Source organism: Pinus tabuliformis, chromosome 3_2 (assembly GCF_031772625.1).
Source record: "Pinus tabuliformis cultivar Carrire ecotype Pingquan chromosome 3_2, CPIR1, whole genome shotgun sequence".
Lineage (NCBI taxonomy): Eukaryota > Viridiplantae > Streptophyta > Pinopsida > Pinales > Pinaceae > Pinus > Pinus tabuliformis.
Window position 1 is genome coordinate 491,803,814 of NC_142302.1, and position 13,796 is coordinate 491,817,609.

Genomic DNA, 13,796 nt, shown 5'->3' on the forward strand with positions numbered 1-13,796 from the left:
CGAGCCATTTGAGAAGTGGGGCATGGACTTTGTGGGTCCTATCAACCCTCCTTCAAAACAGAAGTCTTACATCATTGTGTGCACAGATTACCTGACAAAGTGGGCAGAAACAAAGGCAATCAAAGCAGCAACAGAAGAAAAAGTAGCCGAGTTTTCGAGGAAAAATATCTTCTACAAGTTTGGCTACCCAAGAGAATTAGTCACAAATCAAGAAAGTCAGTTTACCTCCAATCTGATTGAAGACCTACTCACACATCACAAGATTAAGCACAGAACATCCACCCCTTATCATTCGCAAGAAAATGGATAGGTGGAAGTCACTAACGGAGATTTGGAAGGGATTTTGACTAAGGTAGGGAGTAGCAGTAGAAAAGATTGGGCAGATCGACTGGTTGACGCCACCTGGGCCTATAACACTGCTTGGAAAATCACCACAGGTGTCTATGGGAAGAAGGCTTTACTGTCCATAGAATTTGAATATAACACAATAAGGATGGCAGCTCAGCTGGACCTAGATCTCAGCCATGCACAGCAAGAAAGATTGCTTCAGCTAAATGGATTAGATGAATAGAGAATGCAGGCCCTTCTCCACTCAGAGGTTGTCCAACTTCAAAGGAAAATATGGCATGACCGACACCTCAAAGAAAAACAATTTTAGCGCGGATATTGGGTGCTACTGTATGATTTGAGATACAAAGATTTCAAGGGCAAGCTAAGGACAAGATGGTTGGGACCATATACAGTAGAAAAATGCAATGGCAATGGTTCAGTCCTTATCCGGACCATTGATGAAGCCATCCCCATGCTCGTAAATGGGCATAGATTGAAGATCTACAGGAAGCCCCTTTCCAGGCAGGAGTTCATTGAGACTCTGGGTAAATCAATGTTGGTGATGGAGCAAGTCCCTATCTCCACTCCACCTGCACCCTGAGCAAAAAAAAAAATACAGAAATAAAGAAAAATGGAATAAAAGATCCCATTGATGAAGCCATCCCCATGCTCGTAAATGGGCATAGATTGAAGATCTACAGGAAGCCCCTTTCCAAGCAGGATTTCATTGAGACTTTGGGTAAATCAGTGTTGGTGATGGAGCAGGTCCCTATCTCCACTCCACCTGCACCCTGAGCAAAAAAAAATAAATACAGAAATAAAGAAAAATGGAATAAAAGATCCCTGGGTGAAAACCTCTTGGAGGCACCCAGGGCAGGCAGTGGGGGTGAAAACCTCCTTGAGGCACCCTAGTTGTCTCAAACTTAAAAAAAAAAGGAAAAAAGAAAAGCGTAACTTCTTTTGAATAAATTGCAGGTCGCAGGAAGATCATTGCAGGTTGTAGGAGGGTCGCACAAAGAGAAAAAAGACATGGCCAGGCTACATGCACCCTTCACAGTCCATCCCCCCATCACCGTTATCCTTTCCCAAGTTTTGGTCTCATTTGGTCTGAAATTTTGCATCCTACAAGAAACTCTGTATATTCTACAGGAGGATCCTGTAGAAACTACAGAAAGGCCAAAATCAATCTCAGAGGAGGACCCGAGGGTTGGAAATTTGTCTATGAGGCCTGTGAACCTCCCTGCCACCATCCATCTCCCTATTTCACCATTCCATCCCTGTACACCTACATTTCACTCGTTTTTTTTGTGTCCCTGCACAGCCACACACAGAAATTCTGTTTCCTTCATTCTGCAAACCAAAAAAAAAGTGATGACAAATAAAAGCAGCAGCATTTTTACTCATTCCTACCTGATACCTTCCAGCTGTGATTTCTTTTCAGTCGAGACCTTCTTCAGCAGTTGTAGCCCTACTCAAATATTAGCTTGAATTTCAGAAGGAGAAGCAGCTACAGGAAATCCTACAGGATTCCTGTAGCAGCTGATCCCTTTGAAAAACATACTCTAGAGACAGGGCCAGCGCAGTAGGATGTATGAAACATGCAAGGAGCAATGTTTGAATGTGAGATCATCAGAAAAAGCCCGAGGCCAAGCATGTAGAGTGCAAGCAGCAATAGCAATGAAGAAATGGAGTGCCAAAGTCCGAAATATGCATAACACAGCAGCGACTGAGTAGGTAAGTGCCTAAACCTATTCCTCAATTGCATGAATAATATTTCAAAATTGCATGAACTGTGGGAATGGTCATGATTGAATGGAATCAGTGGCCAGCTAATTGGCCGCCCTCGTTCAATTACACACCCTCGTGGAATTCAAATGAGCCCTGTCAAATTCAAACTGTCGATCAGATACGCAGCCAGCACGTGTGGTATGTCAATTCGAAAAAAAACATTCGGGACTGGTAGTGGTGGCGGCATATAACAGGAGTAAGGGAGGTGATGGCAGTCAGGCGGCATGCAGAACCATTATGACCATGACGTAGGACCAATGGTCCAGATGGGGATAACGTACCCATCTGGCCACCTCATCTCCTCACCACGGATTACGCCAACAGTTAAAAGACAGCACGGTCGAAGCCTTCGCCACCCTTTGTTTCATTTTTCATTCACGACATTCTCGACTGCAGTACTCACCTACCACTTCCAAAGCAGCCAACCAGTCATCCTCCACCAGTTTTCTGCCAGTTTTTTAAAACCCTCCCGCCTATTGGGCTCTACAGGAGCACTGCTGCATTCTACAGGAGCCGAAAGATTTCTACCGGAAGATTTCTACAGGAAAGGCAGAGAATAGCTCTGCAGAAGGAAAACCCAGGATTTTCATCAAAATTTGAGCTTGAAACGAGGTAGGCTCAGGAAAACTCTCTGCATATGACTTGTTTGAATAAGGTGGTGGATTAAAAACACGGCATTGGATTGAAAAAGAGAGTGAAGCTTAAAAGTCTGCCTGCATATTTTCCCTGAGTTCTACACAGTTCTCTGTTTTCTTCTCTGCATTCGAAATCTGTCTCCTTCTTTCTCAAATTCTACTATAAGGAAAATACATGCAACCGTAGAAACCAGCCTGTGTGAAAAAAAATGAATTTGCATATCTGTCTACTCTCTGAAAAGAACCTGTGTATTTATCCTCTGTTTTGTCAAAAAAAAAAATCCTTTTCAAAAGCAGAGAGTCAAATTCAGGATAAAAGTAGTTTAAAATAGGGGAAATATTGCAATTTGATGTTGTAAGGAGAAGCACATGGGAAATTCCTTATTTGGTTTCAGGAAAAGACAAAATTCAGCTATCCTCTGTTTTAGTTTTGCTTGCTTTCTCACCTGAGCATTTTTTCTAAAAAAGAAGCATTCAACACCATGCCAGGAGGATTCATGAGAAAGAACCTTTAAACTCTAGCAAATTGCATGAGCACCCTGAGGTGGTGGCCCCCTTCACCAGGGAAAAATGGATACCCTTCTTTGAAAGAATTCAGGGATATGATGAGGAGGTGATTAAAGAATTTTTTATGTCCCTAAGACCCCATTCGAAAACACATGCTACAGTTAGTTTTAGGGGTCTGACCCTAGAGCTTACACCTGATTTCATCAGTAGAATCACAGGTCTTCCACTTGGGCTCCCTTGGAGCAAGGAGGAGAAATCATTGGGACAGGTTGCTAAGAAGACATTTTTTCAGCCTGAGGAGCATCCTATAGAGGATAAAAATGGGGTCAGAAGGACAAGCTTGCCTCCTCTCTGGAGTGAAGTCAGCTACCAAATAATGAAGTATATCACATGTGAAGGGAGGTTCAACATAATTTATGGTTATCACTTCAGGTTGTTGCATGAATTGAGATATGGGATGGACCTACCTCCAGCTAGAAAACTGAGTCTCCCATATTTCCTCCTCCAATCTTTGATAGAATGTGGCACCAAGCTAAATGCAGGGGTCCCAGACCAGTTGGCCCACCATGGGCTCATCAAACTATTGGTAGAAGATTCCTTACACACATATACTATCCCCATAGCTTGGGAAATTTTCAGAAATATGTCCAGGGATGATGACATCAAAACTTTGACTGAGGACATTAGCCCATCCAGCAGTGATGAGGAGGAGAAAACCAAAGAACTTGAGAAGAACAGTAATGAGGAAGCACAAGACATTCAAACAGAAGGAAAAACAGAGGAGAAACAGGAAGAAGAGGAGAAATTTGACAAAACTACTGCTGAGCCTAAGGCAGAAAAGGAGACAACCTCAAAAACAGAGAAGAGAAAAAGGACAAAGGTTGAGAAGAAAAAGGCCAAGAAATCCCAAAAGAAGACTGCTTCAGGCAAGGTAGGGACCCAACAAGAAAAAGAGAAGACACCACCAGAGATGGCAGAGACACAAGCAGAAACAGTAGACATAGAAAAGGCTGCAGGAGATGAAGGAAAAGAACAGTAGAAAGAAACATCCCCTGAAACATTGGCAAGGGAAGCAGCAGCTGTGCTTGCTGCATTAAGCACACCAGCAAAACAAAAAGGAAAAAGAAAAAGGCAAACCTCTATGTATTTTAAAGCCAGAAGAAGCACAAGGATCAAAGTGGGCAAACCCTAGCCACCATCAAAGGAACCAATTGTCATTGAGGATACACCCACTGAAAAGAAGGTAGAATCTCCCTCCAAGATCTCTATCACCTATGAGAGAGGAAGTCCCAAAACCTCCACTTGGAAGGAAAGAATCAAGTTGATGGACTCAACAAATTTCTACAGGAAGCTAAAACATCTCTACAGGAAACACTAGCCAAGCTGAAAGAAACTGAAAAATTGGAAGAGAAGGCAGTAGAATAGTCACAAGGGGAAGGCAAGGCCAAAGAAATACTTGAACCAAGCCCTCAGCCTAATTTAGGCCCCTATTACAATATGCTAGAGGGTGGGAAGATCATCCCACAAAAATTTGTTGTGCCTCTATTCTTTGAATTAGAAAAAGAAAGGGTCAGAATCCACACATGGATGCAACTTGCTAAATCTAAAGGAGTTGAAGACATAGGGAACATGGAGGACAAGTTAAAGGAATTAAGAGGGGAGTTGGCCATGGTAAGGCACATAGAAAGCAGTAAAAGAGCCCAGCTACAGGAAGAAAATGAATTGCTAAAAAAGCAGTTACAGCAATAGGAAGTTCATAAAGGAGATAGGCTGTCCATCTTGGGAGGGTAGCGATAGCAAGAAGGTCCCTCAACAGACAATGAAGCAATAGAGAAACAACAACAAGAGGGAGAGCTACAACCTAATGTTGAAATGCTAATGAAACTACTGCAGGAAAAAGAGTCTCAGGCAACAAATGAAGTGCAGATTTTAAAACAACAGTTGCAGGAAAAAGAAGCCCAAATGGCCTGCATGGCCAGCTGGGCAATGGAAGCCTTGCAATGTAGACAACCAACTAGATCCTATGCATTGTATCTTAAATACCAATGGCTTCAATTCCAAATTAAAACATTGGCCCAAAGGGGCACAATCCCATTCCAGAATTATAATCAATTTATGCATTTGTGTGATAGTAGCTCAACTGAAGATAAGGCCAAGTTAGCAGAATTCTATTTACACAACCTGACACTTCCTAACATGAATCTATGGGATCCAAACACTGCATTAGGAGACCTACAACTCATGGCTATGGCTTTTTGGTTGAGCCATGAGGAAAAGAGGGCAGTAGAAATTCAGAAGATTATGACCAAGGAGCTAAGTGAGCCCCTCATGATAAGGGTAGAGCCAAAAGATTCCTCAACTCTCATATATGCCAACCAGTACCTTGCAGACAACCCTTAGATTGCACCTAAATATGTTGAAAGGCAAGCACAGGCTATTGCTCACCTTGAAGATATGGAGAGACTGTTTGGTGATAACTATCTTCATGCTTTCACAAGAAGATGGAATACATTGTCCCATAGCCTAAATATAAGGGAGTATCACTCCCCAACCAGAATGAGGGAAGATATGAGGAGAGTACCCCTATACAAACAATCAATGCAAAACTTGAAAGCTAATTGGATTGGCCTTAAGTTCAGTCCTCCACTCTTGCTAGGACTGTTGGAAGGGGTTAAGGAAGAGGAGGAACAAAAACAATGGGAGGAAGTGGACAGAAAGGTAGGTTTTCATGACAGAGAAGAGGACATTACCTTCGAGGCCTGGGATGTCAAGGAGGCTGTTAAAGCTATCAAAGATGAAGAACTAGATTAGTTGCTCAAACGATGAGCAACACATTCAGTAGGGGGTGACGATGATCCCTAGAAATGGGTAACTATATGGGCTCATTCTACGTATTATTTTCATTTAATCCACCATTATCCATAGTTTTGTGCATGTTTTTGAATATATTTGTGTTAATTGAGTGAATGGGGATAGTCACGTTACCACAAAGTATAATGAGTGTTTATTGCAGATTTTTGGACATTTTTGGACCAAGGCCAGGAATTTATGAGTAGATTGGTAGCCAAAATCAAAGAAACAAGGCTAAGGACTTATAGGAGGGGTGTCTCCTGCATTAAATGGCCCCTTTCTTGAGTTCTCCATCAATAGCTCAGAGTTCAACAACCCACAAAGGATGATTTCAAGGGGCAGCCGAGCAGGTCTAGTAAAGTGGTTGTTATCTGCAGTTTTGGGCAGCCGAGTTCCTAAAGTTTAGGAGGACTATTGGGAGTCTTCACTTGTATAAATAGGAAGGCTTCAAGCCTTAGTAGGTTAGCCATTTGATAGTCTATTTTCGCACTTTAGTGCATCCTTGTACTCAGATCATTTTCGAGCTCTTTTTGCAGACAATTTTGTGATGTAACTATTATGTTTTGATCAATGAAGATGATTCCAGCTTTGAACCAACACTAATCTTTCCTAGGGGGCTGTAGCTCTTGGGGTTGGGCCCAAAGTGCCCAACACCTCCTTTGTGTATTTTTATGTGTTTTTCTTGCATTCATGAAATAATTTTTGTTATTTAGGTTAAATCTTGCTTTGTTACTTAGGTTGTTTTCAATGATTAGAATAGCTGTTTTTGCTTCAGGTTGATTAGATAGTTTGATAATAGAAAAATATCCACAAAATTCCACCAAGTAGGCCTTGATATCCTTTCTTCCTTCTTGGTACCATGAATTGAGACCAAGGCACTCTTGCTGCCACCAAAACACTGTTTTTGCTTTCCAATGCAATTGCTAGTATGGGATTTCAAGTTGTAGAATTTGATATCAATTGTATTTACATGCTTAGATCTATTCTTGCTCAGTTTCCATAGCTTTCTTGCATAACTTCCTGTCCATAAAGTTCTGTTTAGTGCTTTTTTGGTTTTTAGGTCAGAATTAGGTCAAAAATAGGTAAAACTCCATTTTCTTAGTTTTTGCTTGGGTCAATTTTGAAAAGAAGTGTGCAGCGCACTTGTAAGACACTCCAGATTATCATTGTTCCATTACACAACCTGCTCCAATCCATCTCTCAAGATTTCCTTCACTCATTTTCCATACTTTCCCAAACTGCCCTAATTTCTACATTCTTGTGCAAAATTGCTTCCATGACTTTTGAACAAGTCCAACCATCTCCTTCACTCCTGATCTTCATTTACAAGGTCCTAGACCCATTAACATCTCTATCCAGCCTTCATTCCAATTTTCCCACTGTTTTTCCACCTTCAAACCTCCAAAACCCACTTTCAGCCTCTTCCTGTAGAACCTCTCGTAGAACTTCCTATAGATCCCCTACAACCTCCTATAGAAGTTCATGCGAGCGATTTTTCGAAGTCTGATCACAGTGGAAATCTCCAGAAGGGTACTAGGGACTCCTTAGGTCCTCTCCAAACCTTCCCAACCTCCTGCAAAAGCCAAATCCATCTCCCTTCGCCACCAAACCTCTGCACAGTCACAAATAGTTAAAACACAAGCATAATAATTCAGCATAAAATTGCTCAAAAGTACAAAAAGATGATTTTTTCCATATTTTCCTTCAAAAGTAGCTTTAATACATGCATTTTACCTTTTCAATAGTCAATGGCATCCATTTCAATAGTTTCCATCTCTTTTCTTGTAAAAGTAGGGTTAATGGGTAAAACTAGGGTTTGATAGGGTTTGCATTTCCTTTCAGCTTTCATCTTCTTTCTACAAGTAGACTAGTCTCTTTTGAGTTAGCTTCCTTCCATCAAAGTTAAAATATTATTTTGAGAACTCATAGAAGTTGTCTTGAGCTCCTAGCGAACTTGTGCCAGTCGATCAAGTGGCAGCCTGCAGTAAGAGCTAGTACTTGTGCATATAGCACCATCGCTTCCAAGTTTGTTACGAACTACCGGGTTGATAAAAGTAAAGTAGGGAGTCTCAGGAGTTGTAGAGTCATTGCTGCAATATTGGAGCTCACCGCTAGGCCAGCAAATAAAAAAAAAAGATATCAAGGAAAGGTATAAGGAAATCAAATTGAGAAATGAGAAGTTGAAGGCTGAAACCTATGCTCAGTACTTCAAGCACACACCAGCAAATCAGAGCAGGTTGATGTCAGCTTTGACATCAAAACAGGAAAAATGCAGGTGTCCTTCATGTAGCCTATTGTTCAGCAACCAAAGACATCATCTAATTATAGAAAACAAACTTTGAGGTGTTGGCCAGGGATGTTCATCCCATTTACCAGATTGAATTCCAAAAACGAGCAGGTGAGATGATCTACTCCACCTTGACAGGAAAGGCCATGGATGCACATAAGCTACAGAGTTCACTGGATAACATTACATCACATTATAAATTGGAAAAGGCCTCCTCACAGGCAAAGGACAACAGGATCAAGTCATTGGAGGACTTGGTAATTGAGTTGGGACGTGATCCCAATGACATCAAAATTGCTGAGAAATTGATCAAGAAGAAGAATGAGGACATTTCAGCCCCCAAAAAACAACTTAAACTTCCTCATTCAGAGCACCCACAGACAAAAGAGGTCCTAGAGAGCCAAACACATTAGGAGGAGATGATGGACCTGGTTTTACAATTGAATGATCAATTGAAAGAAATGGAAAAGGAGATAGATAGATTGATACAGTTAAAACAAGCTAGTCTTGAGACTGTTCCCACCACTGTTATCCCAACAGTTACTATTGCAGTACCTTCCACTTTGGAAGCATCATTAGCTCCCATAGCTCCAATGGCTACAACCCTCCTAGCTTCCATAGTGTCTACATCAGCAACATGGTCAACATCAGCAGCTCAGCTAGGAGACGTGGCTAGTAAATTGGTCGAGACAATGGAAGATATCTCCATTCAGACCATAGAAATGAACAATCTCAAGGAAAAGGTAACCAATCTAGAGACTAACTATAAGTTTGCACAGATTATGCACAAAGAAGAAGTGCAGAAGTCAACCAGGATGAATGAAAGAATAAAAAACCTGGAGAAGGAATTAAATTTGAAGGAACCACTTGGCCAAGCCAAGGAACAATTGTGGGCCAATATCATTGACTCTGTCAATGATATTTGGCCATCCATCCAAGTGATTTTTGAACAGATTGACTTAGTAAAAGAGGTTATAGAAGCCATACAAAGAGTGAAAACAGAACTGGGAGATTTGCCAAAGGAAGCCACTAGGATCATTCACTTCCTCAACTCCAAAAACAAGTATGAATTACAACAACTGGAGATACCTAACAGGACAGGTACAACACTAGAAGTAAAAAGGGTCCTCACCAAGAGGAATTTAATGTTGAACCTTGAAGATAAGTGCCAAACCATGCAAATGGCTATAGAAAAATTCATGGTTAAGTTTTAAGTTTTGAGGCAAAAGGGTTTTCCCAATCTCTTGGTAATAAATGACAAATTGATGCCACAAGAGGACTACAACAAAAAGATAAGAGAAGTGGCCAAAGATCAAGTAAATACTTCATCTATGAAGGGGATGCCTACTGGCAAGGTCCTATACCAGACTTTTGAGAACTTGTTTTACCTCTAGCATGAGGTAAAACACCTTTTTATGAATAAACCCACTTTTACCAAGTATAAGCAGGCAAATGAGACTTACAGGAAAATGATAAATATCCAATTACCAAATGCAGAAACATGGGAGAAATTGAATGACTTATTGTAGAAACACACAATCAAAATATAAAAATATACAGTAAGATTAAAAAGCACAATAAAAGGATAATGATAGGCCAACCAGATGAAAGAGTATAAGGTGAAAGTTTATCAGTTGAAAGGAAAGGTCAGAGTGAAAAGAACATCCAACATGAATACCAAACAACAAATCAGAGATTAAAAGGAAAAATATTAGAGCATAAAGACAACACAACCTAATAAACATGGACATCATACAACAATTCAATATTTGTCTCTATGTTCTTGCATGAAGATATTTCTTTCTCCTAGATTAATTCCCAAGACAGTTTGGGATATTTTGTAAATTATTTTTGTATAAATACTTCATAATTTGAAGTATTGGGGGTGGATTTCTATACATTTGTAGATTTATTTTGATCATAAAACTAAGGGTTATTGTACCAATCTTTCAAGTCAGTAGACCTGACCAGGTAATAAAGAGATTGCATTATAGGATTCATGTGTTGAGCTATTACTGTGAAGTATTTTCTTTGTCAAATTTGTTATTTTATTATGTGTTCCACAAACTTAAATGTTATCTAAAGTTGAATGAATTAAGTGGAAATTTATCTTAGAATTTGTTTAAGTACACTATGTATTGAACAGTTGATCATTTCTATGTTTTCTTCTGATATCTGAATCTGAGAATCCTTAATTTCTCTCCCATCCTGGTTGACCTCTTTCATTTTCTTCATAATCCAGCCTAAGGAACCCTTAATTTCTCCCTAGATCTGATTGAAAACCACTTCGCCATCCAGCCTTTGAGATCTGAAGTAACTCAGCTAACTTGCCTTGTAGACACTATTTTTAGAACCTGATCCAGTCCTGTTTACTTGACATTTGACCCCATAGCCCAATGGTAAAACACATCCATCTATTCAACTAAGAAAGTGATCCCACCAAAAAATCCAAATCAAAACCCAAGTACAAACATAACTAGCCTAAAATAAATTAAATAAACGAACTTAAAACATAAAGAGAGAGCCCTCTCTGAGAATTAGGAAGTCTAGATCCTAATATCCAAAGTTGGTTTGTGGTTACCTCTATCATTTCTTTCTCTAACAACTTCTAAAGAAATTTTGGAGTGATAACATCATCGTCGGCAACCGTGATTCTAACACCTCCAAGTTCATCACGACATTGAGTGAACGTGGTCAAGTAGTTTGGAATAGTCTCGCCTTTCACTATTTTTATTTTTCAAAGTTTGTCCTTCAGTTCCAATTTCCTTTGGTCACTACTATTCTGATACAAGTTCGTCAATGTTGTCCACATAGCATTCAGAGTTTCCTTACCATGGAGACTCGAGAAAATGTGGTCTCGAACTCCCTCAAAGATTATCTGCCTTGCCTTTGCCACACACTTCTTCCATTCAACCAAAATTTTTGCATTTGATGCTGTTGGCTTAGGAATTTCTTGATCAACGAATTACTTCAAGCCATTATCCTCTAGCAAAGGTTCCATCCCATCCCTCTAGGCTATAAAATTCAAGTTTCCTTCCAAGGCATACTCGAGCCGTAAACTGCAGAATTTGATCTGCCAATCTTGAAGTATGTATTGCAAATTGGAATTTCACCTACAACCCAAAACTAAAATTTGAAATATCCTCTAGTATATTGTTCTCTGCTCTGGTAACATGTATAAAATCCTATAGATTCACAATCCAATGCAATTTACTAAAGCGCAGTACAAGAATCTACTTCTACTTTCAACCAGCGGAAGACAATAGATTGATGAAAACAATAATCGACAAGAGGAAGATAATCAAAGACACATGACACAATTTTTATCTGGGGAATTCCATAGCTCAAAACCCCGCTATCTTTATTGAATACATTAGAAATATAAGATGATAATACAATGCTTGTTCTCACAAGAACAATCCTGCACTCAGTATAATCAATCCTCAGCTCACAAGCAAGTTCTTAACCAACACTTAGTCAATTCTGCAACTCTTCAAGCCCTTATTTCCTTATGTAATTCCTATGGATGAACAACCCATATTAATGGGAGGCTAGTGCATCCAAAACTATGCAATCCACACAAGGTTCAGTTCCTAATTGCATTCATGATCTATACAACTCAGTAAATCATACGACTGATAGTACATTGTCCCTGCAGTCTAGTCTCAACTGAGTCTTTCTCAAAATCGACATGCATGAGTTTTTGATAATGGAATATTTAGTTAATTGGAGTAGCATTAGTGAGTGCATTAGTGCATCAAATTACTGTTAACTCTCTATTAGTTCCACAAACAATTTGGAACTAATTTAATTGAACATAACTTAGTAAAATGAGTTATCCAATTACAACTCATACTTAAACTCATGTTGGACCCATAAAATATAGGGAGAACATATACATCACTTCAGAAAGACTTCCAACTCGAAAGTCCTAAGCTAATTAAGTTAATTAAACTTAATTAACTATTTACATGTTTCTATGAGAATAGAATTCGCTTTTAATTATCAGTTTAATTCAAGGACAAATTAAACTGGAATTTCTTATTGCAATTTCTCAATAGATGTTAGGAAGTGTTGTACCTCAACATTGCAAGTGGGTTGAGCTACTTTCTTTTGTGGGTTTGGAAATGGTGGTACAAGTAGTTTAGTGGGAGTGGATGTTTGAGATGGATGTGGTTGGGGTTGTGGTTGTGGTGGAGGTGGATGGTAGGGATAGCATGGAGTATATTGAGAAAAATATTGAGGATATTGTGGATGGCTCCCATAAGTTCCTTGCCAACCTTATTGCCAAGATTGGTTTTGGGGTTGAGATGGCCAAGATTGCCAAGGAAAGGGTGTGTTGCAATTACTTTGAGATGGATGTGCATAAGCTTGAAATTGTGAATTAGGCCCTTGCATCATATGAGGTTGACTAGGCTACCATGGCATTCTTGGAGCTACATAACATAGTTGCTTTGGTGATTGACTTGCTCCATTGTCCTCTTGGTAAACTTCATTCAACCTTGGTAATGTTGGGAAATATTTAATAGCATATGATTCTGCATGGACATCACAAATATCAACATCTTATTTTTACTCATCTTGCATTCTTAACATTTCTACTTGTTTGATTAGGTTGCTTAGAATTTCCATTTTAAAGTCATCAAACAAATTTCCAAGTTTAGCTTGACTTACTGATCTTGATGCTGATTTAATTACTATTGTCCTTCCTCTTGATATCTATTTTCATGTTTCAAAAATTTCTTCAAATGATAATTGGTATACATCACCTTTACTCACGAGATCAAGAAGATCAATCCACTCATCCCTAATTGTTATAAGTAAGAGGGTTTTTAGTATGTCATATCCTAAATGATGTAATTTTTCCCTCTTAACACTATATATGAACCTACATATTAGATCCTCAAGGCTATCATCTTGTTTTTGAGTCATTATAAAGATTTCTTCTTTTAGATCAAGATCTTTACATTTTTAGAAATATATTTTTCATATCATTCCATGATCTTATTGAAGTAGTCCCTAAACTCATGAACCATTTAAGATCTCTATCCTTCAATGTTTCTGGAAACAATCTCAACTTTTGAGTGTTTAGTAAGTAACCATAAGATCTACAAAGGATTTCAAATTCAAAGAGAAAGGTTTCCAGATCCTCCGACCTTAGCCCATGAAATTTTGGAAGAAAATATGGAGGGATGTTCTTCATGTGCACACTAACATCAATATCTTGAATGGGAAATCCAAGAGGATATTCCTCATTGTCATCATCTCCATCCATTTCTCCTACCTTCTCTGTCACCTCTTCTTCTTCTACCTGCAAAAATCAGTGGTGATGTGGCTCTTACTGCACCACATGATCAAGTGGGGGGGTTGGTGTTGGAGATTTGTTTTTGAATAAGAAT